Below are 24,746 nucleotides of genomic sequence, written 5' to 3' on the forward strand. Positions count from 1 at the left end.
ATCTCGCACACAGGTTATGTCCCTGTGTCGGCCAAGACTGGGGTGTGAATAATACTCTGGGCTTGCGTCAGAGTATTAAAGAGGGGATTGTAAGAATATAATCCTGAATACTCCTAAACCTACTCTTGTAAATGCGCGGCCCAAGGGTGACTGTCGTGTAGTGTAGCAGTTTAGGGTTAACTTTAGGCCAGCTATAATACGCGCTGCTCTGTACATTTTGTACTTTTCATATGTTCTGTTCCTGTTTCATATCCTGATTTTGTCTATGTTTTTGTGTGAAACATCTTGTTGAACTGTGCATAACTCTTGTGACCTTGATTGAGTGTGCAAAGCACATTCCATAATTTTCCACTGCTGATACTCCCTATGAAGAGTGTATATATAAAGCCCCGACGCAGCTGCGCGTTGGGGGCACGACTGAGAATAAACCAGATTGATTTAACTCATGTGGTTCGCTCTCTTCTTGTCCTCGGAGATCTCCTGGTAACGCATCTGAACAGCACGCAGCGCAATCCTAACAACGCTCTTGCCAGTATCTGTCCGCGTTGTCGGTGACAACAAGCCACAGCACCAAGACCAGCAACACTAACGACTCCATGTCCTCCATGTTTATTGTTTACTATCCGGGTCGTGAGACTACCGCTTAAAAGCTCACTGATGTCACTGTTTGCGCTGCTTAACGACATCACCTGACGTCCACCCACTTTCGCTAACTCCACCCAATGTGTCCACCCACTTCCAGCCAGCACGGTTCAGCGCGGTTGTAGTCGAAATGCAACTCCAACAGCCCCGCTCAGCCCGACTCAGCACGGCACGGCTCAGCCCAACTCAGCCGCGTTTGTAGTGGAAAAGCGGCATATGTGTCAGCCGTGTGATGTCCTGGCGACTTGTCCAGGGTGTACCCCGCCTTTCACCCGTAGTCAGCTGGGATAGGCTCCAGCTTGCCTGCGACCCTGTAGAACAGGATAAAGCAGCTGAGATAATGAGATGAGATGAGATATCGAGGTAATCCAAAGGTACCAGAAAGTAATCAGGCTACATTAGTTTAGTGATACTTAAATTAAGTTACTGAATTCTTTTTTAACAGGTAATTAGGAATTGTATTGGGACACATTTCCAAAGTTACCCTCCCAAGCCTGTCTGTGATCCACCGTCTGTTCAGTTGTTTCAAAGATAGGTTTCGTTTATGTTCAAATTAAAAGCCCGAACGCATTCGGATTGGTTGTGACGTCACGTGGTGGGCGGGGATATAGCACGGACCTTGCAAGCAGCCCGAGAGATGCTGCTGTTTTAAAAGTGAAAGACACAACGGGGACCAGAGATTTTGTGTGTGTGTGTGTAGGACACGAGCTGGATTATGCTTTTACCTGGACTGTAAGATAAAGCGGAGTTTGTAAGTAAACGACACATTTATTTATTTATTGATTGATTGATTTAAACGCGACTGCACGAGCCCCCCCCAGCCGCGTGCCGCACCTACTGTGCAGATGTGTATGCGGGAGGACAGATGTGCGGTTTGATCTGATCACTGTTCACGCGTTTCTGAAAGTACTGAATGAACTCATAACGCCGCGCACTGACAGGAAACTGTAGTGTGAAAACATTTCACATCTGTAGAATGTTTACTGCGGTAGTATTATCACCATGCGTACACACACACACACACACACACACACACACACAGAGCGCGAGAGAGAGATTTTGGTGACGTTTGTGGTGATTTTATATGCATATATGTAATCACACACACACACCTTGATGTAATCACACAATAATTTATTTTATATGATGATTGTATTTCGATTCAGAGCCAGTCATGTTAATTTTCAGTAAAGAGTTAGTGAAGTTGATTTTACTTAAAAAGAAATTACAAATAGATTGGCTAAAGCATTATATGGTTATAGAACCTTGAAACATGTGATAAACCAGAATAACCTTGAACCAGAATAAAGTCTTGTTTCGGTGAATATTTTTTTAGTTAGCTCAGGGAGGCCTTGGACATTTTGGAGGAGTGAGACTGGAATGTATCCTCTTATTAGATAGTGCAGTATGGCCTGGAAATTTTGGAGGAGCAAGACCTGGAAGTACCTTTAAAAAAAAAAAGACATCAGTGCCACGCTGGAAATATTGGTGGAAACGAGGTCTTGAATGTTGAGATGTGTGAACCAATCAGTATTCATTATACTTATCAAACTTTATGTGAGAACACTATAAAAATGAATGATTTGTGACTTGGAGTCAGATCACTCTGCAGATTGACTCGGCTTTTGTTAATCGATTTAATAAACTTTTCTGTAAACTGCTGGACTTTAAATTATTTTTGCATAGGAGAGTTTCCATGACACGTTCACACTGCAGAGATGTTTCATGATATAATACACAATGGGACATGATTGTTTTTCTGTAAAGGCATCTCATCTCGTTATCTCTAGCTGCTTTATCCTGTTCTACAGGGTCGCAGGCAAGCTGGAGCCTATCCCAGCTGACTACAGGCGAAAGGCGGGGTACACCCTGGACAAGTTGCCAGGTCATCACAGGGCTGACACAGACAACCATTCACACCTACGGTCAATTTAGAGTCACCAGTTAACCTAACCTGCATGTCTTTGGACTGTGGGGGAAACCGGAGCACACCCACACAGTGAACATGCAAACTCCGCACAGAAAGACCCTCGTCGGCCACGGGGCTCGAACCTGGACCTTCTTGCTGTGAGGCGACAGCGCTAACCACTACACCACCGTGCCACCCCTCTGTAAAGGCATGTGTTTTATAATTATTATTTATTACAGAACAAAACGTCATACTTTTTATCCATTTATGGTTACAGTTAATGGTTTAGTACATCTATGAAACAAGTTAGTCATGTTTTCCAGTTCTCACTTAAGTTATAGAGGGCTACCGCGTGACGTCACCGCCGTACCGCAAGATTTTGTTAGGGCACCATATTGGAAGACCAAGTACATACATATATACATACATACATACTCACAATATAAAACAAACTACGAGCGAGAGTGAAGTGACACGATGGCTGATAATTCTGGTTATGTGAGTACATTACCAGCTGCAGAAAGGGCACGGTATGTGGAGAAACTGGCTGTGATTGATGGGTTTGACCCATATGATAAGACTCGGGGCAAGGGAGAATGGAAACATAAGGAGGACCTGACACCAATTCTGCCATCTGTTTGCTACCCAGACATTGTAAACATTCATATAATAATCAGTGCAGATTAAATGAAATTCTCCACTATCATGTTAAAAAAATTATAGCACTTGACCACTATTGCAATCTGTATTCATGCTGTTATGGATTTTTTTTTTTTATTTCATAATTTATTTTTAATTTACTACTTATCTGTTTTTATTTATATATCTTTGAATTATTTGGACATGGGGAAAACTATATTTAAAATCCAAAGAGGGATGGAGGGAGGAAAATTAAAACAAAAGAAAGAAATGAAATATATAACATAAATGTGATAAAATTAAGGATGTTTTTATTCAGTAGACATTTAAAAAAATGTTCTACAACACTCTAGCCTAGTGACTTACCAGTAACAAAATGGTCTGAACATATTCTGTACTGTTGTAGACTTGAAGTATTCAGATCCGCTCTGCATAAAGCAGCTAAAGCCGCTTTTCCACTACCAACGCGGCTGAGTTGGGCTGAGCCGTGCCGTGCTGAGTTGGGCTGAGTCGAGCTGAGCGGGGCTGTTGGAGTTGCATTTCGACTACAACCGCGCTGAACCGTGCTGGCTGGAAGTGGGTGGACACATTGGGTGGAGTTAGCGAAAGTGGGTGGACGTCACGTGATGTCATTAGGCGGCGCAAACAGTGACATCAGTGACCTTTTAAGCGGTAGTCTCACGACCCGGATAGTAAACAATAAACATGGAGGACATGGAGTCATTAGTGTTGCTGGTCTTGGTGCTGTGGCTTGTTGTCACCGACAACGCCAACAGATACTGGCAAGAGCGTATAGATGAGGCAAGGTGCATAAGGCTTCAGAAATTCTCGTAATTCGTAATTCTTCTTCTTCTGGGTTTACGGTGTTTACAGATCCCAGCGTGCTCGCGGGGCGTGTGTGGGCATGTGAGGACACTCCTCCTCACCAATCAGTGCACAGGGGAGTGTCTCCTCACGCCCCTAGCCCCACTTGGCTCGGTTTGGCTCGCTTCAGCCCTACTCCAAAACCGTGCGAGTTTTGGGTGCTGAGTAGGGCTGAAGCGAGCTGAGTCGTGCTGCTCTGAGGTAGTCGAAACGCGAGCCGTGTCGGGCTGAAGTGAGCTGAAGTGAGCTGAAAAAGGATAGTGGAAAAGGGCCATAAATACTCTCTCTGTCTCCTGGCAGAAAGCTCCTTGGTTTGCTCCCCTTGTGTCTCAATCACAGCTGGTATTCTGTAGAAAGACTTCTTTTCACCTTTCCCATCAGCTTTGTTAGAACACCCTAACACAGCACAAAAGTTTACCATTGTAGATGAACTTGGTTTTTGATGAACCAAGTGCCTCATGGGTTCACATACCGCGCGCTGCCGTTATTTCCCCCTAATCATGAGTTTGTTGGTCTTCCAATATGGCGCAGGGTTTGTTTACTTCCGGTTTCGGGTGACGTCAGTGCAAGGGGTCTGTACCTGCGATAACCTGGTGACTTGTCCAGGGTGTACCCCGCCTCTCACCCATAGTCAGCTGGGATAGGCTCCAGCTTGCCTGCAACCCTGCACAGGATAAGCGGTTACGGATAATGGCTGGATGGATGTCGTTGAGAAATTGCAAAATGTAAACTCCTCTGTCCTGAAGATGTCTGAAAACTGAAAGTTACAGCTTTACCTCTGACTGTTACAATGTGCTGACACTGAAGACTCCTTCCACAAATGTTAAATAAACAGAAAAGCTCACCATAGCAATGATTACACATGCCTATATTCCGCTTATGTGGTGCATCCAACATTCAAGGTACTGTGAATGAGCTGTTACAATACTAGTGCATCTCAAACAATTGGAATATCATGAAAAAGTAAAATTTTTTCTTAATTTATTTCAAAAAGGTAAACTTTTATATATTCTATATTCATTACATGAGGTGAACTATTTCAAGCCTTTTTTGTTTTAATTTTGATGATTATGGCTTATAGCTCATGAAAGTCAGAAAGCCAGTGTCTCAGATAATTAAAATATTTCCTAAATTCAATCCAAAAAGGATTTACAATCCAGAAATGTCCAACTTCTGAAAAGTGTGTTCATTTACACACTCAGTACTTGGTTGGGGCTCCTTTCCCATGAATTACTGCATTACTAGGGCGTGGCATTGATGCGATCAGCCTGTGGCACTGCTGAGGTGTTATTGAAGGCCAGGTTACTTTGATAGCAGCCTTCAGCTCGTCTGTATTTTTGGGTCAGGGGTTTCTCATCTTCCTCTTGACAATAGCCTGTAGATTTTCTCTGGGGTTCAGGTCAGGTGAGTTGGCTGGTCAGTTAAGCACAGTAATATCATGGTCAGCAAACCATTTCATAGTAGTTTTGGTACTGTGGGCAGGTGCTCAGTCCTGCTGGAAAAGGAAATCAGCATCTCCATAAAGCTTGTGAGCAGATGGAACCATAAAGTGCTCTAAAATGTCCTGGTAGACATTGCATTGACTTTGGACTTGATAAAACACAGTTGAGATAATTGCTGGGCAGCACGGTGGTGTAAGTGGTTAGCACGGTCACCTCACAGCAAGAAGGTTCTGGGTTTGAGCCCAGCGGCCGGCGGGGGCTTTTCTGTGCAGAGTTTGCATGTTCTCCCCGTGTCTGCGTGGGTTTCCTCCAGGTGCTCTGGTTTCTCCCACAGTTCAAAGACATGCAGTTAGGTTAATATGGGATGGCCTTGGGCTGAGGTGCCCTTGAGCAAGGCACCTAACTCCCAACTGCTCCCCGGGCGCTGTTAGCATGGCTGCCCACTGCTCTGGGTATGTGTGTGTGCTCATTGCTCACGTGTGTGTGCTGTGCATGTGTGTGTTCACTGCTTCAGATGGGTTAAATGCAGAGAGGAATTTCACAAGTGTGTGATGAATAAAGTTCTTCTTTCTTTCTTTCTTTCTTTCTTTCTTTCTTTCCCAATACCAGCAGATGACATGGCACACCCCAAATCAACATAGACTGTGGAAACTGCACACTGGACTTCAAACACCTTGGGTTCTGTGCCTCTCCACTCTTCTTCCAGACTCTAGGACCTTGATTTCCAATGAAATGCAAAATTTACTTTCATCTGAAAAGAGGACTTTGGATCACTGTGCAACAGTCCAGTTCTTTCTCTCTTTAGCCCAGGTAAGATGCTTCTGATGTTGTCTTTGGTTCAGGAGTGGCTTGATATTAGGAATGTGACAGTTGTAGCCCCTTTCCTGAAGAAGTCTGTGTGTGGTGGCTCTTGATGCACTGGCATCAGCCTCAGTCCACTCCTTGTGAAGCTCTCCAAAGTTCTTGAATTGACTTTTCTTGACAGTCTTCTCAAGGCTGCGGTCATCCCCATTGCTTGTGCACCTTTTCCAGCCAGCCTTTTCAGCAATGACCTTCTGTGGCTTACCCTCCTTGTGGAGGGTGTCAATGATCGTCTTCTGAACAACTGGCAAGTCAGCAGTCTTCCCCATGATTGTGGTTGCATGAAAAGAAAAATACTTGAAATATTTCAATTACATGTAATGAGTCTAGAATATATTAAATATTCACTCTCTTAAGTAACTGATGGAAAATATGGAACTTTTTCATGAGATTCTAATTGTTCTAACATATTTTAGTAGGAATGATAATGTATTAGAACAGGTGCATTAAAGATGTATTTCTATGTCTTACAGAGCATTTTCTTTATTTTTCCTCCAGTAATTTAGAAGAAAGAGTGTGAATGTAAACTTTTTTGCACTATTCATGTTATGTGCAGGGCAGCATGGTGGATAGGATAGGTTCTGGGTTCAATCCTTGTGGTCGACTGAGGCCTCTCCGCTGGTTTCCTCCTACAGTCCAAAGACAAGTGGATTAGATCACCTGGCTACTCTAAATTGCCTTTAATAGGTGTGAATGTGATGGTTGTTCATTTCTGTGTTAGCCTCGTGATAGGTTGGCAATTTGTCCCACCTCGCCAGTATCAGCTGGAATTGACTTCAGCTCCTACCTTCAGTAAGATAAGTGATACTGAAGATGGATGGATGGATGGATGGATGGATGGATGGATGTTGTGTGCAGTCTCAAATTATCTCAACTTATGTTGTGTCTGGATGTTGTTCTATCGATTACACTTCATGTTAGCTGCCTGAGCATGTTACTATAGCACGAGAAATTCATTGTATTTGTATACTCTGATACATATCACTAGAATACTGATTATAAAAAATTATTGATGTTTTTAATAGTTGTTGTGCCATTTATCTAACCAACAACAGCAGACAAACTTGGTGCAATGTAAAAGGACATAGACGTCTATTTCTGGTTCAATCGTTGACTTGAATATACATGGGATAATCAACATCACCATGTTAAAAATGTTTTTTCATTATTACACAACTTTTTTTTTTTAATCCATGAGATTAACAATGGTATCTGCTGAGTCAGGCAGCCATGAATGGAATCCAGAGGTGGACAGTAACAAATTACATTTACTTGAGTACGTTACTTAAGTAAATGTACTTTGTTACTGTCCACCTCTGGATTCCATTCAGATGTTCTTTTCTTTTCTAAAACATGGTTGGTTTCTTCGCAGGTGACACTGAGACAGCCTATCAGTAATCACTAGGGTCACGTCATGTCCATAGACTGGATAAAATCAAGTTCAATGATTTCTCAGCAGCATTGTTTAACATGATGGCAGAATGGAAGGAGGTGGTTCTTCTGGGGAATGCATGTACCCATGGCTATACCTGGAACCCATGTTTCAGTTTTCTGAAAGGATTAAAGATTCGTTTCATTTTAAATATTTGCTTTGTTTGCTGAAAATGAATCACATCATGGCCTACAAAAACTCGCCATCCAACTTGCGGAAGCATATTGAAGTCTGTAAGCGTTTTATTCCATGAGAAAGCTTGCAACGAAGTTGCCTGTGCTTTTAGAGCTAGCGATAACGTTTCAATAGCTATGCAGTCTGGTTAGTCAAATGACTTTCTATGGATTTTCCTGCCAAGTTGCCATCGCCTTGTCCACAGCTAACGATAACATATAGCTAGTTAATTTGGACACTGTTAGGTAGCATGTAAAAATGGAGTTACGCTAACATGGATAACTTTAACTCATCTGAAGTCCTTTCAGAAATATGTTTTAGCATAATCTTGCCAAGTAAACAGAATGTAGAAATCTTTCTTTTCTAGTAGCATTAGCTACCCAATATGATTTTGAGTTTGAAAAGAGTTTGCTAGCATGTTAGGTGGAGCTTCACTGACTAGCTAGCTTAACTTTAAACCACCATGATTGCACAGCATGTGTTCATTTTGTGAATTCACATTTCTGTCTTTGGTAACGGTATTAGATTTTGTAAGCGTTGTGGCAATAATACAACGATGCGTTGACAGAAAATTTACTTTTAATACTTAAGTATTTTTAAAAGCAAGTACTTCAGTACTTTAACTTAAGTAAAAATTTGACTGTACAACTTTCACTTGTATTGGAGTAACATTTGAACAGTGGGATTTGTACTTTGACTTAAGTAATGAAGTTGGATACTTTGTCCACCGTTGATGGAATCAGACCAATTATCAAAGGATTACTAGGAGCAAGGGTGTTAATTGAGACTAGAAGTCCAGGCAATACTCCAAGTTTTCCAGTATGCAAGCCAAATTCGGGGGGGGGGGGGGGTGAATATATGTATATGTAAGTTATGTACAGTGTCTTGCAAAAGTATTCATCCCCCTTGGTCTTTGTCCTATTTTGTCGCATTACAAGCTGGAATTAAAATTGATCTTTTGGGGGGGTTAGCACTATTTGATTTAAACAACATGCCTACCACTTTAAAGGTGAAAATTGGGTTTTTTTATTGTGATACAAGCAATAATTAAGATGAAAAAAAAAAACTGAAATATGGAGTGTGCATAGGTATTCACCCCCCAAAGTCAATACCTTGTAGAGCCACCTTTTGCTGCAATTGCATCTGCAAGTCTCTTGAGGTATGTCTCTATTAGCTTAGCACATCTAGCCACTGGGGTTTTTGCCCATTCCTCAAGGCAAAACTTCTCCAAATCCTTCAAGTTAGATGGGTTGTGTTGGTGTACAGCAATCTCAAGTGAAGCCACAGATTCTCTATTGGATTGAGGTCTGGCCTTTGACTCAGCCATTCCAAGATATTTAACTGGGGTCGAGGTTCAGAATGAGTAAGCAGGGCTCGACATTAACTTTTAAACCCACTTGCCCTGGGGGTCAAGTGGGGGTAAATTTCCACTTGCCCCCCAATATTATTACTCGCCCCCTATTTTGCAAGTACTACTTTTTTTTTTTTTTTTAGGAAAACCATAGAATCGTTCTGAATTGCAGCATAAAATGAAGATCACACATTGAGTTGAAGTTTGGTCATTGATTTAGTTTATTATTAAGTTTGGTTATTGGTTACTTTTTACTTATAAAGGACAATAACAATTTTATCCAAAATAATTTTTCCTGCCTTAGTCGATTTATTTCCGTTTCACATGCATGCAGCTTTTGTAACGTCAAGTGTGCTTGTGTAGAACTCTCTGACTGTAGGTTCATTACTCAATAATTTAGAAATCATTAAATAGAAATCTATAACAAAGTTTGTATGAAGAAAACAATAGGGTGCCAAATCTTTTGAACAGTACTGTGTTTGAGAAATTTTTTTTTTTTTTTTTTTTTTTTTTTTTTTTTGCTACATCCTCCACTGGGTGGCACGTGGTGTAGTGCTTACCGCTGTCGCCTCACAGCAAGAAGGTCTGGGTTCGAGCCCCGTGGCCAGCAAGGGCCTTTTTGTGCGAAGTTCGCATGTTCTCCCCGTGTCCACGTGGGTTTCCTCCAGGTGCGCCAGTTTCCCCCACAGTCCAAAGACATGCAGGTTAGGTTAACTGGTGACTCTAAATTGACCGTAGGTGTGAATGGTTGTCTGTGTCTATGTGTCAGCCCTGTGATGACCTGGCGACTTATCCAGGGTGTACCCCGCCTTTCGCCCGTAGTCAGCTGGGATAGGCTCCAGCTTGCCTGCGACCCTGTAGAACAGGATAAAGCGGCTAGAGATAATGAGATATATCATCCACCTCTAGGTTAAAAAAAAACAAAAACGTGCTGCGTCATGACAGACAGGATAATGTTTGAGTTTAAAATTATTGTTTAGTGTGTAGGTTATGGTGTATTATACAGACCTGGCAACCTGTAACTGAATCAGTGCAGCCCATCTGTCATGATGCAGCGCGGGTTTTTTTTTTTAAATAAACCTAGAGGTGGATGATATAACAAAAAAAGAGAGATATAAATATTTTGCACAGGACTGTGTTCCTCTGATAATAGAAACAAAGCTCCATCTCTCTCTGCTCTTAATCTGTTCTGTTCTTTCAGGATTTATCGCGCATGTTGTTCCTTGTTGAGTTTTTTATTCCTGAGTTGTCTGAAACCAATCTGGGTTTTCTGTGTCGAATAAGGAAGCTGCTTCACCTATAAGAAAATCAAACACTTTCATGAAGGCACTAACTTGAATGTGAGCAGAAAAAAATTAAATAAAACGAGATTCTAAGCAAATTCTTCCATCCTCACTTCCAACTTTGTGTTTTTGTAAAATACATTTTAAATATAATCGTGAATTTCTCTGGAGGTTTCAGGCTGAGCTCCTCTCCTCGTATTCTTTAACCACTCATTTCCTCATTGTTCTTGAAGCATTTGCTTCTATTTGTTATCATTTTTCTTGATAGCAGGGAGACGGTAATGCCTTTTATCTATTTCTCTGTTTGAACAAGCAAAAACAGTGCAAAAATTAACCATATTGAAGATGGATTAGGCCTTGCTTGCATGAAAGACGGTGTCTGTCTGACCCCAGCTGTAATTATCACGTGATGCATGACGTCATGCACAAGGGGTCTATAAACAGTACGCGTACCATACTACAACAGCGGGGGTATATAAAATAACTTGCAAAGCAGTAAATGAAACCGAGACTAAGAAAACAGCCAAGACATAATGGTGGATACGTAGTGAAGGATACTTTTAGGAACCGAAATAAAAGATCAAAAAGCCTAATTTTTGTGGTACTAGTTGGTAATATATGCTCATTCCAACTTGCCTGGTCGGGCATGTCAGGGACATATCCCACTTGCCCGAATGCATGTTTCACTTGCCCCAAGCAATCAGGCGGTGCGTAATGTCGAGCCCTGGTAGGTCATGTATTTAGATAAATATCTTTGCAAATTTTTCATCATACGAGCATGATAAACATATTGACAGAAACTTTATACTTTACACTTTAAACCTTTATAGTTTTTAAATTACCTACATTAGATGAAACAAAAAACTTGTCACCTTACTCAGTCACACCAGAGTCGGAGTGCTGAGCGCCCACTTCTGCATTCATAAAAGACTGTTCCCATGGTAACAGCATGATAATCACTTACACTCTTTTGCTTTCAATTGGCTTCTCTTTCGCGGTGGGAACGCCCACCATAAACAGGATAAAATCTGTCAGACAAAGTTCAGGCTAATTGGAGGTAAAACTTGTTGCAAGATGGCAAACGGATTTTATGCACTTTGGATGATTCAGGACAGCGATTTTTTTTTTTTTTCTAAAACTATTTTTATAACATTTTCACTTATCTGTCATTTTTTTAAAAGTACAATCTTGACATACATACTACATAGATATTATTGTAGCTGAACTTGTGCTGAATACAAAAAAGTCATATGACTTTGAACATACTGCTTAGATTTGTTGAAATTGACAACAAAATCAGAGCATGCCAAAATCATTAGAGTGCCAGAAAATACCCTCAGACCTCAGAGGGTTAATTATTGTTTGTGTCATAATAATAATAATAATAATAATAATAATAATAATAAAAAATTGCACATTTAAATTGGTAGGCATGTTGTGTAAATCAAATGGTGCTAACCCCCCCCATAATCCATTTTAATTCCAGCTTGTAATGCAACAAAACAGGACAAACACCAAGGGGGATAAATACTTTTGCAAGGCACTGTATATGTAATATAATAAAAAATGTATATATGTATATGTAATGTACAATATGGACAATATAGACATTACACAATATAATAAATATGCAATCTACAATAAGTATTATAACTATTATATAAAATATCTGTCAGTAATGCTGTTGAGAGCGCCAGTCCGAACCCAACTACAAACATGGCTGCTCAGAACTACAACACCCACGAACCACAGTGCCCTCTATCACCTGCTTATTAAATACACCTGCCACTCGTTTCCTGGTTCATCAGCCCCTGCTATATAAACACCTCTCCCACTCTCACTCGATGCGAAGTATCGTTCAGTGTTCATTCCTGTCATACCAAGCCTTTTTTCTACTGCCTGCTTTGTGTTCTCGACCCTCGCTCTCGTATCTTTCTCATTATTCTCTAGCCCTGTCCGCACTACCCCGTCTACTGATTGATCGACCCTCACTTGTCCCATGACCTTGATTCTAGTCTCACATTTTGGTTTTGTTTCCAGTTTGCTTTCCCTGCTCTCCCCTGCACATACATCTGTAAGTGCCTGCATCCTGACAGGATATTTCGCCATGATCTATGCAGCAGGGGAGGCAAGGCAAACTGCTCTGAGTGTTCAGGGGCGCCTCTTGGGGGAACATCAGCAGATGCTCACTGATCTCAACACTACGATGGCTCAGCTAGCTGCTGTGATGTGATTGGCCCTCCCAATGTGCCCCAAAATCCCCCCAAGTTCCATGCTTTCACTTCCATGCCTGGAGGCCAGGGATGACAGACATGCACGCAACTGTAAGGGATTTTTGCTTCAGTGCTCCATGTACTTCTCTACAATCCAACACATCTCTGATGAACGTAAGATCACAAGGTTTCTTTCATTCTTGACTGGCAAGGCGATGCAGTGGGCCAGCGTGGTGTGGAGGAGTGGAGGGGAGCTCACAACCTCATATGATTGTTTCCTTGCACTTTTCAAGCATGTGTTCGATCATGATCCTGAGGGGATTGAGGTCGCGAGAGCCTATTGACCATCATGCAGGACTCTAGGAGAGTTGCAGACTATGCCCTAGATTTCCGAATTCTCACAGCAGCCAGCAGATGGAACGACCCAGCTCTAAAAGCTGTTTTCTGCCAGGGGCTCTGCCCTGCTGTATTGAGTGAGCTGGCATGCCGTGATGAACATCTTAGACACCCTGAGTGAGCTCGTGATTCACCCAGACCGTCTACTATCCAGTCACCCGTCACTCAAGGAGGAGACCGTGCCCACTTCAATCACCGATGCTCCCACACCCATAGAGGTCTCACAAACTCACCTGAAATGCTCCAAATGAGATCAGAGGAGGAGAGAGAATCTGTGTTTCTACTGCAAGAGTGCCAACCTTCAGATTATTCAGTATCTAGTCCACCCACTGTGCACCAGCTCTGTGGAGACCGAGGCTGACCCAGTGAGTCCAGTGAGATCATTAAGAGCTCAGTCTTTCAAGGTTCCTGTATTGCTGAAACAGCCTTCCTTGACCCATGTGCTTTCTGCATTTGTTGACTCAGGGGCAGAGGGGAATTTCATCGACAACTCAGTTGTCCAGAAGTTCAGTTTGCCCAGAAACCCTCCGCAGAGCCCACTCAGCACCAGAACAATCAATGGAGGCCCAATAGGGGTTGGCCTCGTCACCACCCGGACCACTCCTATGCACATTCAGGTGGGAGCCCTCCATTCAGAGCTAATCTCACTCTGAGTTACCACTACCATACATCATGACATCATTTTGGGTTATCTTTGGCTGCAGCTTCATGACCTGCTCATCTCCTGGCAGAATGAGGAGATTCTCCAATGGTCCCCATCCTGTTTTCAGAACTGTCTTCAGCATCCTCAGCTAAGTCTCTCCTCTACCTCTGTAGAAAGTCCCCAGCCTGACTCCCTCAAAGGGGTCCCAGAGCATTACTTGGACCTAAGGGAAGGTCTTCAGTAAGGGTAAGGCATGTGGCCTACTGCCACACTGCCCCTATGACTGTGCCATTGACCTCCTACCGGGTACTTCTGCACCACGCAGTCACATCTATCCTCTGTCCCAGATGGAACAAGTGGTGATGGAGCAGTACATACAAGAGGCCCTCAAGCAGGGGCACATACGCCCATCTACATCACCTGCATCAGCAGGATTCTTCTTCTTGGAGAAGAGAGGGGGCAGCCAAGGTGTTTTCTAACCTAGACCTACACAGTGCCTACACCTGGTCCATATCTGAGAAGGAGATGAGTGGAAGATGGCCTTCAGCACCAACGCTGGCCATTTTTGAGTACTGGGTGATGCCATATGGCCTCTCTTCAGCTCCAAGCGTGGTCCAGTGTCTCATCAATGATGTACTTTGGGACATGTTAGGAAGATATGTGGTGGCATAGATTGATGATATCCTGATCTACTCCCCAGATGAAGAAAGCCATCTCCAACATGTCTGATCAGTGCCCAACTGCCTGTTAGAAAACCACCTTTATGTCAAAGCCAAGAAGTGCGAGTTCCACATGCATCAGATCTCCTTTCTGGGGTACATCATCAGTGCACAGGGGGTCAGTATGGACCCCTCCAAGGTCTTTGTGGTGACTTCCTGGCCAGTGCCCACTTCAGTCAAGGAGCTCCAATGCTTCCTATGTTTCACAAATTTCTATTGCTGTTTCATTAGAAATTTCAGTACTCACATGGTGCCCTTGACCTTCCTGTTAAAGAAGGGACCAAAGCGCCTCCACTGGACCCCTGCAGCTGAAGAGGCCTTCAACAAGCTCAAGACTGCCTTCACCACAGCCCCGACCCTCCAACACCCTGACCTGACCTGACCTTTCACGGTCGAGGTGGATGCCTATGAGGAGGGAGCCGCTCACAGTGCTTCAGCGAGAAGCCCAAGCTCCACCCAGTTGCATTCTTCTCAAAGAAACTTACCTCAGCAGAGAGGAACTATGACATTGGGAACAGAGAACTACTTGCTATCAAGCTTGCTCTAGAGGAATGGAAACACTGGCTGGAGGGAGCCACTTACCCCTTAGTCATATTTACAGATCATAAGAACTTGGAATATCTTAAGAAGGCCAAGAGACTTAACCCATGCCAAGCCTGATGGGCTCTGTTTTTCATGCGCTTCCACTTCACAATATCCTATCATCCAGGCACCATGAACACTACGGTGGATGCCCTGTCACATGTCTTCAGCCCATCTCCTCAGGACCCTGAACTTCACCACATCCTCATGTCCAAATACTTCATCCAAACGATTTCATGGGATCTAGACAAGGAGATAAGGGAGTTGCAACCACAGACTCCTCCAGCTAACTGCCCACCTGACCACCTATATGTCCCCAACCATCTCCGAGGTAAACTTATCACTTGGGCACGTGTATCTCCTGCCACCATTCACCCAAGCAGTCATCATACTCACCAACTGCTGCAGAACAATTACTGGTGGGAGAATATGTTGAGTGAGATCATCCATTTCATCTCCTCATGCACAGAGTGCGCACAAACCAAGGTACCTTGAACACCTCCCACTGGTAAACTATGTCCTCTTCCTGTGACTCAGAGACCCTGGTCTCACCTGGCCATTGACTTTATCCTACCACCATCCCAGGGTAACACTACCACCATCCCAGGGTAACACTACCATCCTGGTCATCATCGACAGGTTCTCCAAGGCACTGAGACTCATCCCGTTACCCGGCATCCCTACAGCTTTCCAGACCACCAAATTGTTATTCCAGTGTGTGTTCAGATACTTTGGCATCCCAGAGGACATAGTCAACGACCGTGGCCCTCAGTTCATCTTTTGTCTATGGGCCAGTTTCATGGAGCAATTAGGTGTCTCTGTGAGCCTCATGTCCGGGTATCACACCCAATCCAGTGGCCAGGTAGAGAGGGCTAACCAGGAGATAGGATGTTTCCTCAGAATCTTCTGCATGTGGAACCAGGGGGACTGGGCTCATTTCATCCCATGGGCCGAGTACGCACACAACTCTCTGAAGCACTCTGCTATGCAACTAGCACCTTTCAGTGCATGCTTGGCTACCAATTCCCCCCGTTCTCATGGGATGACTCCCCAGCATGGGTACAGGCAGTAGAGGAGTGGTTCTCATGCAGCCAGTCCATTTGTGAGGAGGTTCATCAACGCATTGAGTCTGTCATTGCCAAGTATAAAGAATACGCTGACAAGCACAGGAGCGGTAACCCTGAGTTTTCTCCTGGTGACCGGGTATTGGTGTCAACTAAGGACCTCAAAGAACCCAATACTTGTAGGAAGCTACAGGCATGCTACATCGGACCTTACAAGGTGCTCAGACACATCAACGAAGTCTCCTACAGGCTTGAGCTTCCACCACATAGTCGCTTGTCACCCACGTATCATGTCTCCTGCCTAAATCCTGCCATTCAAGGTCCTCTGTCCACAAACATGCTCACCCCAGACCACCCGTCACCTTATCCAGAAGGGGATCCCATCTACCAGGTAAACAGAATCCTAGACTCTAGGTGCAGAAGAGGTCAGCTTGAGTACCTGGTAGATTGGGAGGGCTATGGACCTGAAGAGCGAAGCTGGGTAGGAGCAAGGGACATTCTGGACCCTCTCCTGACTCAGGAGTTCCACAGCCAACACCCCAACAAGCCTGCACCCAGAGGGAGAGGGTGTCCTAGAAAGAATATAGCTCCTGGAGGGAGCTCGTGGGGGGTCTGTCAGTAATGCTGTTAAGAGCGCCAGTCTGAACCCAACTACAAACATGGCCGCTCAGAACTACAACACCCACGAACTACAGCACCCTCTATCACCTGTTTATTAAATACACCTGTCACTTGTTTTCTGGTTCATTAGCCCCTGCTATATAAACACCTCTCTCACTCAATGCGAAGTATCATTCAGTGTTCATTCCTGTCATACCGAGCCTTTATTCTACTGCCTGTTTTATTGTGTTCTCAACCCTCGCTCTCGTATCTTTCTCATTATTCTCTAGCCCTGTCTGCATTGCCATGTCTACCAATTGATTGACCCTCACCTATCCCATGACCTTGATTCTAGCCTCATGTTTTGGCTTTGTTTCCAGTTTGCTTTCCCCGCTCTCTCCTGCACATACATCCATAAGTGCCTGCATCCTGACAATATGCATAATATACAATACCTAACTATAATCTAAATATCTATAATATAGAGTATACATTATATATATGTATGCTATCAACAATATAAACAGTACACCATACAGAAAATATGCAGGGTATTTAGAGACAATACATAATATAATAAAAATATACACGACAGTCAGAATACACAGAGGGTTAAATGTTTCCCTTTAAACCACTCCAGCGTAGCTTTAGCAGTATGTTTAGGGTCTTTGTCCTGCTGGAATGTGAACCTTCCTCCCAGTCTCAAACCTCTGTCTGACTCAAACAGGTTTTCTTCTAGAATTGCCCTGGATTTGGTGCCATCCATCTTTCCAAAAAATCCTGACCAGCTTTCCTGTCCCTGCAGATAAAAAACATCCCCACAGAATGATGCTGCCACCACCATGCTTCACTGTAGAAATGGTGTTCTCAGGGTGATGGGAAGTGTTGGATGTGCACCACACATGGCGTTTCCCACGATGGAAAAAAAACTTCAATGTTTGTCTCATCTGACCAGAGAATCTTCTTCCATGTGTTTGGAGAGTTTGCCACATGCTGTTGGGCAAAACTCCAAACGTGTTTTCTTTTTTTTTTTAAGCATACTGTATATGCAGAACCATGGCCTCACTTTCGTTTATAAATTCCTTGAGACCTCAAGAATGGCATAGGAATAGTTTTAAGCATTAACAATAAATCTAATATAGTAATTTTTATGATTAAAGTGATTTATATAGGGAGCAGTCTGAGTGAATGACCTTGATGTCCATAATGTCACAGCAGGAAGTCTATCAGTCTCCTCGCCATTTCCACTATACTAAAACACAGAGCTGACTGCAACTCTGATCCTCCATTTTGAGCTAATTTATCGCCATGCCACATAGATGTGTTGCTGCACCTGCCAGCAACACGGCAGAAAGTGGATTTACATTGCATTCATGGTCCAAGAATGTTCAAACTGCAAAGATTTGGACGCGTGTTGCGAGAAGTTCACGGGCACATTGGGCGCCTTTGAAGTGGTCTCTCCTCTGCTCTGCGCATTTTACTGAAGACTCGTCTGAGACCTCTGATCTGTTGAGGAGCGTTGGCTATAAACCCATATTGAAAGAGGGTGCAGCACCAACAATTAAAAAGAAAACTACAAGAAAAGGAAAGTTTTATTTTAATTTATTTTTTTTTAAAACCAAAGTTCAGTTGCACCAGTCCTCCCAGAGTGAGCCGAGGGTTGTTGCTAAAACCCGGGATGGAATGGGACATGACATATTGCTCGGGCAGTGACCTCCCCGCGGTTGTTGCTAAAACCAGTGACGTCCCGTTCCGTCCCAGGTTTTAGTAATTGCCTGAGCCAAGCAGTAATGGTGGAGTACTCCATATGGACAAAACAGAGAAAGCGTGGAGCAGCCATCTGATTTCTAAACTGGATATTGCTGCCATCTTGCCCTTACGTGGAAGAAGCGAATGAACGGAGAACTGAACAAACAACTGAAAGTCAGATTGTTTCAAAACAATCGGCCACAAGATCGGCCTTCAAGAAGCGAGAACACAGATGGGTAAGCTCCGACTCTCATTTGGATAAAGAAAACATGTTGTTTACCTGCATTTAGATTAATACATGTAACTTGTATTGTGTTTAAGTTACCAGAATAAGATTATTTAATTTGCTTCAGAATGTGATTGTCTCAGTTCATCTGATTATTTAATTAGCCTTTTATGTTTTATCAGTGAAAATGCATGCATGTACATGTACCTATGTTGCATAAGTTATAACACCTATCCTGTTTTAATGAGAGTCAACCCACAATCAATGAAGTCAAATCAGTCTTAGTTGAGCAAGTCGGTAACGGTATTTCTTACTTTCACCATAAATTTTTATTTATATGACTTTGGTCTATAGCTGTAAAAGGCCTCGGCCTTAAAACTGTTTACTGCAGTGACGTCACACACTCAGGGCTGGCTGGCTCAGCGGGGCAGCTCTAATGCCAACTTTGTGGTCGATTTTTACTCTCAAAAATATATTTTTTATTCCCATTTATGCAGCATACAAGAGTCAAGGATGGAGATACTATCCACTCAGAAATGTATTTAAAAATAAAGGTTCTGTATATCTGCTTTAAGCAGTGGCTTTTTTTCTGGCCACTCTTCCATAAAGTGCCACTCTGTGGAGTGCATGGCTTAAAGTGGTCCTATGGACAAATACACCCATCTCCGCTGTGGATCTTTGCAGCTCCTTCAGTGTTATCTTTGGTGTCTTTGTTGCATCTCTGATTAATGCCCTCCTTGCCCAGTCTGTGAGTTTTGGTGGGCAGGGCCTTCTCTTGTCAGGTTTGTAGTGGTGCCATATTCTTTCCATTTTGCTATAATGGACTTAATGGTGCGCTATGGGTTATTCAAAGTCTGGGATAGTTTTTATAACCCAACCCTGATCTATACTTCTCCACAACTTTGTCTCTGACCTGTTTGGAGGTTCCTTGGTTTTCATCTTGCTTGCTTAGTAGTGTTGCAGAGTCAGGGTCCTTCCAAAACAGGTTGATTTATACAGACATCATGTGACAGATCATGTGACACTTTGATTGCACACAGGTGGATCTTAATCAACTAATTATGTGACTTATGAAGTTAATTGGTTGGACCAGCTCTTATTTAGGGGTTTCATATGAAGGGGGGGGGGGATACCTATGCACACTCCAGATTTCTCTTTTTTTCATCTTAACCCTCTGGGGCTGAGAGCTTCGCCGGCAAAGCTTGGCAGGTTTAGAATGAGTAGGTCATGTATTTACATAAATATCTTCACAGGTTTTTATCATACAAGCATGATAAACATATTAACAGAAACTTTATACTTTCAACTTTCCTATGTGCCCACTGCGAAATAATATGTTTTTTTTTTAATTACCTCAATTAGGTGAAACATAAAACTTGTCACCTTACTCAGTCACACCATAGTCGGCGCATTGAGTCTCCACTTACTCATTCATAAAAGATTATTCACATGGTAATGGCATGATAATGACTTTCACTCTTTCAGTTTCGATTGGCTTCTCTTTCGTGGTGGGAACGCCCACCGTAAACAGGATAAAATCCATCAGACATAGTTTAGGCTATTTGAAGATAAAGCTTGTTGTGAGATGGCATGCCAATTTTATGCACTTTGGATGATTCACAACAGCAATTCAGTTCATGATTCAATTCATGATTCAGTTCAGTGAATCCATTTCAGGAGAGTGAATCAATTCATGATTCAATTCATGATTCTGGACAGCAATTCAGTTCAATCTTGAGAACTGCAACACTGATGATGAACAGTGCCTTTTTTCTTTATTTCGACTTGATCCAGCCTAAGATCAACTTAAGTAAGTGTAAATATTTCTTCTATTTATTATGAGCAGATTGATTGATATGCGTGCACTGTAGTGCATACACAGGAAAAATGACTGAGCAGTTTTTCCAGAGTTAAAAGTATTTTCCTTAAAAATAGTTAATTTTGCTCTATTTTGAGTTTAGAGAGTAAAATTTGGAGTTGGAGTGGGAGCAAAATTACAGAGTAATTGTGTAACAGAGTTGGTTGTGGCTCTGAACTGAGTAAAATAGTACAAGAATTTATTTCAAGACACACTGAATAGAGTCAAATATCAAAATAAAGTCAAATACCAGATAAATGAAGATGTTTTAAAAAGCAGTTTTAGAACTGTGTTGGAATGTGTGAAAAAAGATTGCCTTACCCATTGTGACTTGACCTGATGGGATTAAGAGTTGGTAGTGGGAGGGATTTTCACTCTTCTCATTGAATGGAATGGAAATTTTTACCCTTCTCATTGAATACCTCTCCCACTGCCAACCCTTTATCCCAAAACAATAGGACATACATTTTTTGATGGCCAGTTAATTGTCCAAATCAATGGAGCAGATTTCAGCTTTTGTGCTTGATACATTCCTAAAACTGAACAGAATCACCTCAAGTGACCAAAATGGTTCGACACAATGGGTAAGGTCATGTTTTTTTCACACATTCCAAAACGCTTCTAAAGCTGCTTTTTATAACATCTTTATTTATCTGCTTTTTTAAAGTACAATCATAACTTACACACTAGAGATATTATTGTAGCTGAACTTGTGCTGAATACAAAAAAGTCATATGACTTTGAAAATACTGCTTAGATTTGTTGAAATTGACAACAAAATCAGAGTATACCAAAATCATTAGAGTGCTAGAAAATACCCTCAGTTTGTGTCACCTATTGTTTGTGTCACCCCCCAAAAAAGACAATTTGCACATTTAAGGCATGTTGTGTAAATCAAATGGTGCTAACCCCCCAAAAATCAATTTTAATTCCAGCTTGTAATGCGACAAAACAGGACAAACACCAAGGGGGATGAATACTTTTGCAAGACACTGTATATGTAATATAAGAAAAATTTATATATGTATATGTAATGTATAATATGGACAATATAGACATTATGCAATCTACAATAATTATTATAACTATTATATACAATATGCATAATATACAATAGCTATGATCTACAATATGTCTAAAATATCTGTATTATATCTATCTATAATCTAAATATCTATAATATGGAGTATACATTATAAATATGTATGCTATCAACAATATAAACAGGACACCATACAGACAATATGCAGGATATTTAGAGACAATACACAATATAATAAAAATATACACGACAGTCAGAGTACACAGAGTGCAGTGAAATCATACATACAGGAGGTACAAGTGGTACAAAAGTATAATGGCAAGGCTGGATCAGGTCAGATATTTACCTCACCAGCGATGGAGTAAGCAGGGCAATTGTAATCAGTGCGGTTTGTTTGTGTGTCTAGATGGTTGCATCAATTGATTTCTAATTTTCAGGGTAGGTGGGCAATGGTCTGTCACTGGGCGAGGTTTGTTTTGCCTGGCAACACTTATGAGGTTGATGGCATAGGGAAAGAAGCTGCTCTTTTTTTTTAAAGATTTTTTTTGGCTTTTTTCACCTTTATTGGATAGGACAGTGTAGAGACAGGAAATGAGTGGGCGAGAGAGATGGGGAGGGATCGGGAAATGACCTCGGGTCATTTCATCATCAAACCTGGGTCCCCGGATTTATGGTATGGTGCTTTATCCACCTGAGCCACGACGCCCCCAAGAAGCTGCTCTTACAGTGGTGCTTGAAAGTTTGTGAACCCTTTAGAATTTTCTATATTTCTGCATAAATATGGCCTAAAACATCATCGGATTTTCAGCACAAGTCTAAAACGTAGATAAAGAGAACCCGGTTAAACAAATGAGACAAAAATATTATACTTGGTCATTTATTTATTGAGGAAAATAATCCAATATTACATATCTGTGAGTGGCAAAAGTATGTGAACCTTTGCTTTCAGTATCTGCTGTGACCCCCTTGTGCAGCAATAACTGCAACTAAACGTTTCCGGTAACTGTTGATCAGTCCTGCACACCGGCTTGGAGGAATTTTAGCCCATTCCTCTGTACAGAACAGCTTCAACTCTGGGATATTGGTGGGTTTCATCACATGAACTGCTTGCTTCAGGTCCTTCCACAACATTTCGTTTGGATTAAGGTCAGGACTTTGACTTGGCCATTCCAAAACATTAACTTTATTCTTCTTTAACCATTCTTTGGTAGAACTACTTGTGTGCTTTGGGTCATTGTCTTGCTGCATGACCCACCTTCTCTTGAGATTCAGTTCATGGACAGATGTCCTGATATTTTCCTTTAGAATTGGCTGGTATAATTCAGAATTCATTGTTCCATCAGTGATGACAAGCCGTCCTGGCCCAGATGCAGCAAAACAGGCCCAAACCATGATACTATCACAACCATGTTTCACAGATGGGATAAGGTTCTTATGTTGGAATGCAGTGTTTTCCTTTCTCCAAACATAATGCTTCTCATTTAAACCAAAAAGTTCTATTTTGGTCTCATCCGTCCACAAAATATTTTTCCAATAGCCTTCTGGCTTGTCCATGTGATCTTTAGCAAACTGCAGACGAGCAGCAATGTTCTTTTTGGAGAGCAGTGGCTTTCTCCTTGCAACCCTGCCATGCACACCATTGTTGTTCAGTGTTCTCCTGATGGTGGATTCATGAACATTAATATTAGCCAATGTGAGAGAGGCCTTCAGTTGCTTAGAAGTTACCCTGGGGTCCTTTGTGACCTCGCTGACTATTACACGCCTTGCTCTTGGAGTGATCTTTGTTGGTCAACCACTCCTGGGGAGGGTAACAATGGTCTTGAATTTCCTCCATTTGTACACAATCTATCTGACTGTGGATTGGTGGAGTCCAAACTCTTTAGAGATGGTTTTGTAATCTTTTCCAGCCTGATGAGCATCAACAACGCTTTTTCTGAGGTCCTCAGAAATCTCCTTTTTTCGTGCCATGATACACTTCCACAAACATGTGTTGTGAAGATCAGACTTTGATAGATCCCTGTTCTTTAAATAAAACGGTGCCCACTCACACCTGATTGTCATCCCATTGATTGAAAACACCTTCAAATTAACTGCTAATCCTAGAGGTTCACATACTTTTGCCACTCACAGATCTGTAATATTGGATCATTTTCCTCAATAAATAAATGACCAAGTATAATATTTTTGTTAGTTTTTTGTTTCTTTTTTATCAGACATCTAGTTTTTGGGTTTGTTTACCTGACATGTTTCGACGTACGACTGTCGTCTTCCTCAGAGTGTCACCCCAGATGTCTGATAAAAAAGAAACAAAAAACTAACTATATTTAATATAAGACATAATGAACGTAATCAAAAGATTAAGAATATAATATTTTTGTCTCATTTGTTCAACTGGGTTCTCTTTATCTATTTTTAGGACTTGTGTGAAAATCTGATGCTGTTTTAAGTCATATTTATGCAGAAATATAGAAAATTCTAAAGGGTTCACAAACTTTCAAGCACCACTGTATATCTGGTGGTTCTGGTTCACAGTATTCTATAGCTCCTGCCGGAGGGAGGAGTTGGAATAGGTTGTGACCAGGGTGTGAGGAGTCCTTAATGATTTGAAGAAGAAAGAAGAAACCTTTATTTGTCACATGCACACTTCAAGCACAGTGAAATTCATCCTTTGCATTTAACCCATCTGAAGCAGTGAACAGCCACACTAGAGTGCCCGGTTAGGCACCTTGCTCAAGGGCACTTCAGCCCAAGACCACCCCACATTAACCTAACTGCATGTCTTTGGACTGTGGGGGAAACCGGAGCACCCGGAGGAAACCCACACAGACACAGGGAGAACATGTAAAAGCCACACAGAAAGGCCCTCGCCGGCCACTGGGTTCGAACCGGAATCTTCTTGCTGTGAAGCCACCGTGCTAACCACTACACCACCGTGCCTCCTGGTTCATGAGATGTACAAATCCTGGTGGCTGGGCAGGGGAGCACCAATGGTCCTTTCTGTTGACCTTACTGTTCGCTGAACTCTGTTCCCGTCCTGTTTTGTGACCGCTCTGAATC

The 24,746-nt window shown here is 42.3% G+C and overlaps 1 protein-coding gene across 2 annotated transcripts in view; it reads left to right on the plus strand.

Moving 5' to 3' along the window:
- Window positions 1–1,308: 1,308 nt before the first annotated feature.
- The window catches only part of LOC132875032 (uncharacterized), a 56,261-nt gene continuing 32,823 nt past the window's right edge, over window positions 1,309–24,746 (plus strand). Inside the window, exons 1-2 of one of the 2 annotated variants that reach the window (XM_060911611.1) lie at window positions 1,309–1,393; window positions 6,106–6,306. The gene's annotated coding sequence lies outside the window, so the exon portion shown is untranslated. The remainder of the gene's footprint in view (window positions 1,394–6,105; window positions 6,307–24,746) is intronic. The other variant, XM_060911617.1, reaches the window with a different exon arrangement.

Source organism: Neoarius graeffei, chromosome 2 (genome assembly GCF_027579695.1).
Source record: "Neoarius graeffei isolate fNeoGra1 chromosome 2, fNeoGra1.pri, whole genome shotgun sequence".
Taxonomy (NCBI): Eukaryota; Metazoa; Chordata; class Actinopteri; order Siluriformes; family Ariidae; genus Neoarius; species Neoarius graeffei.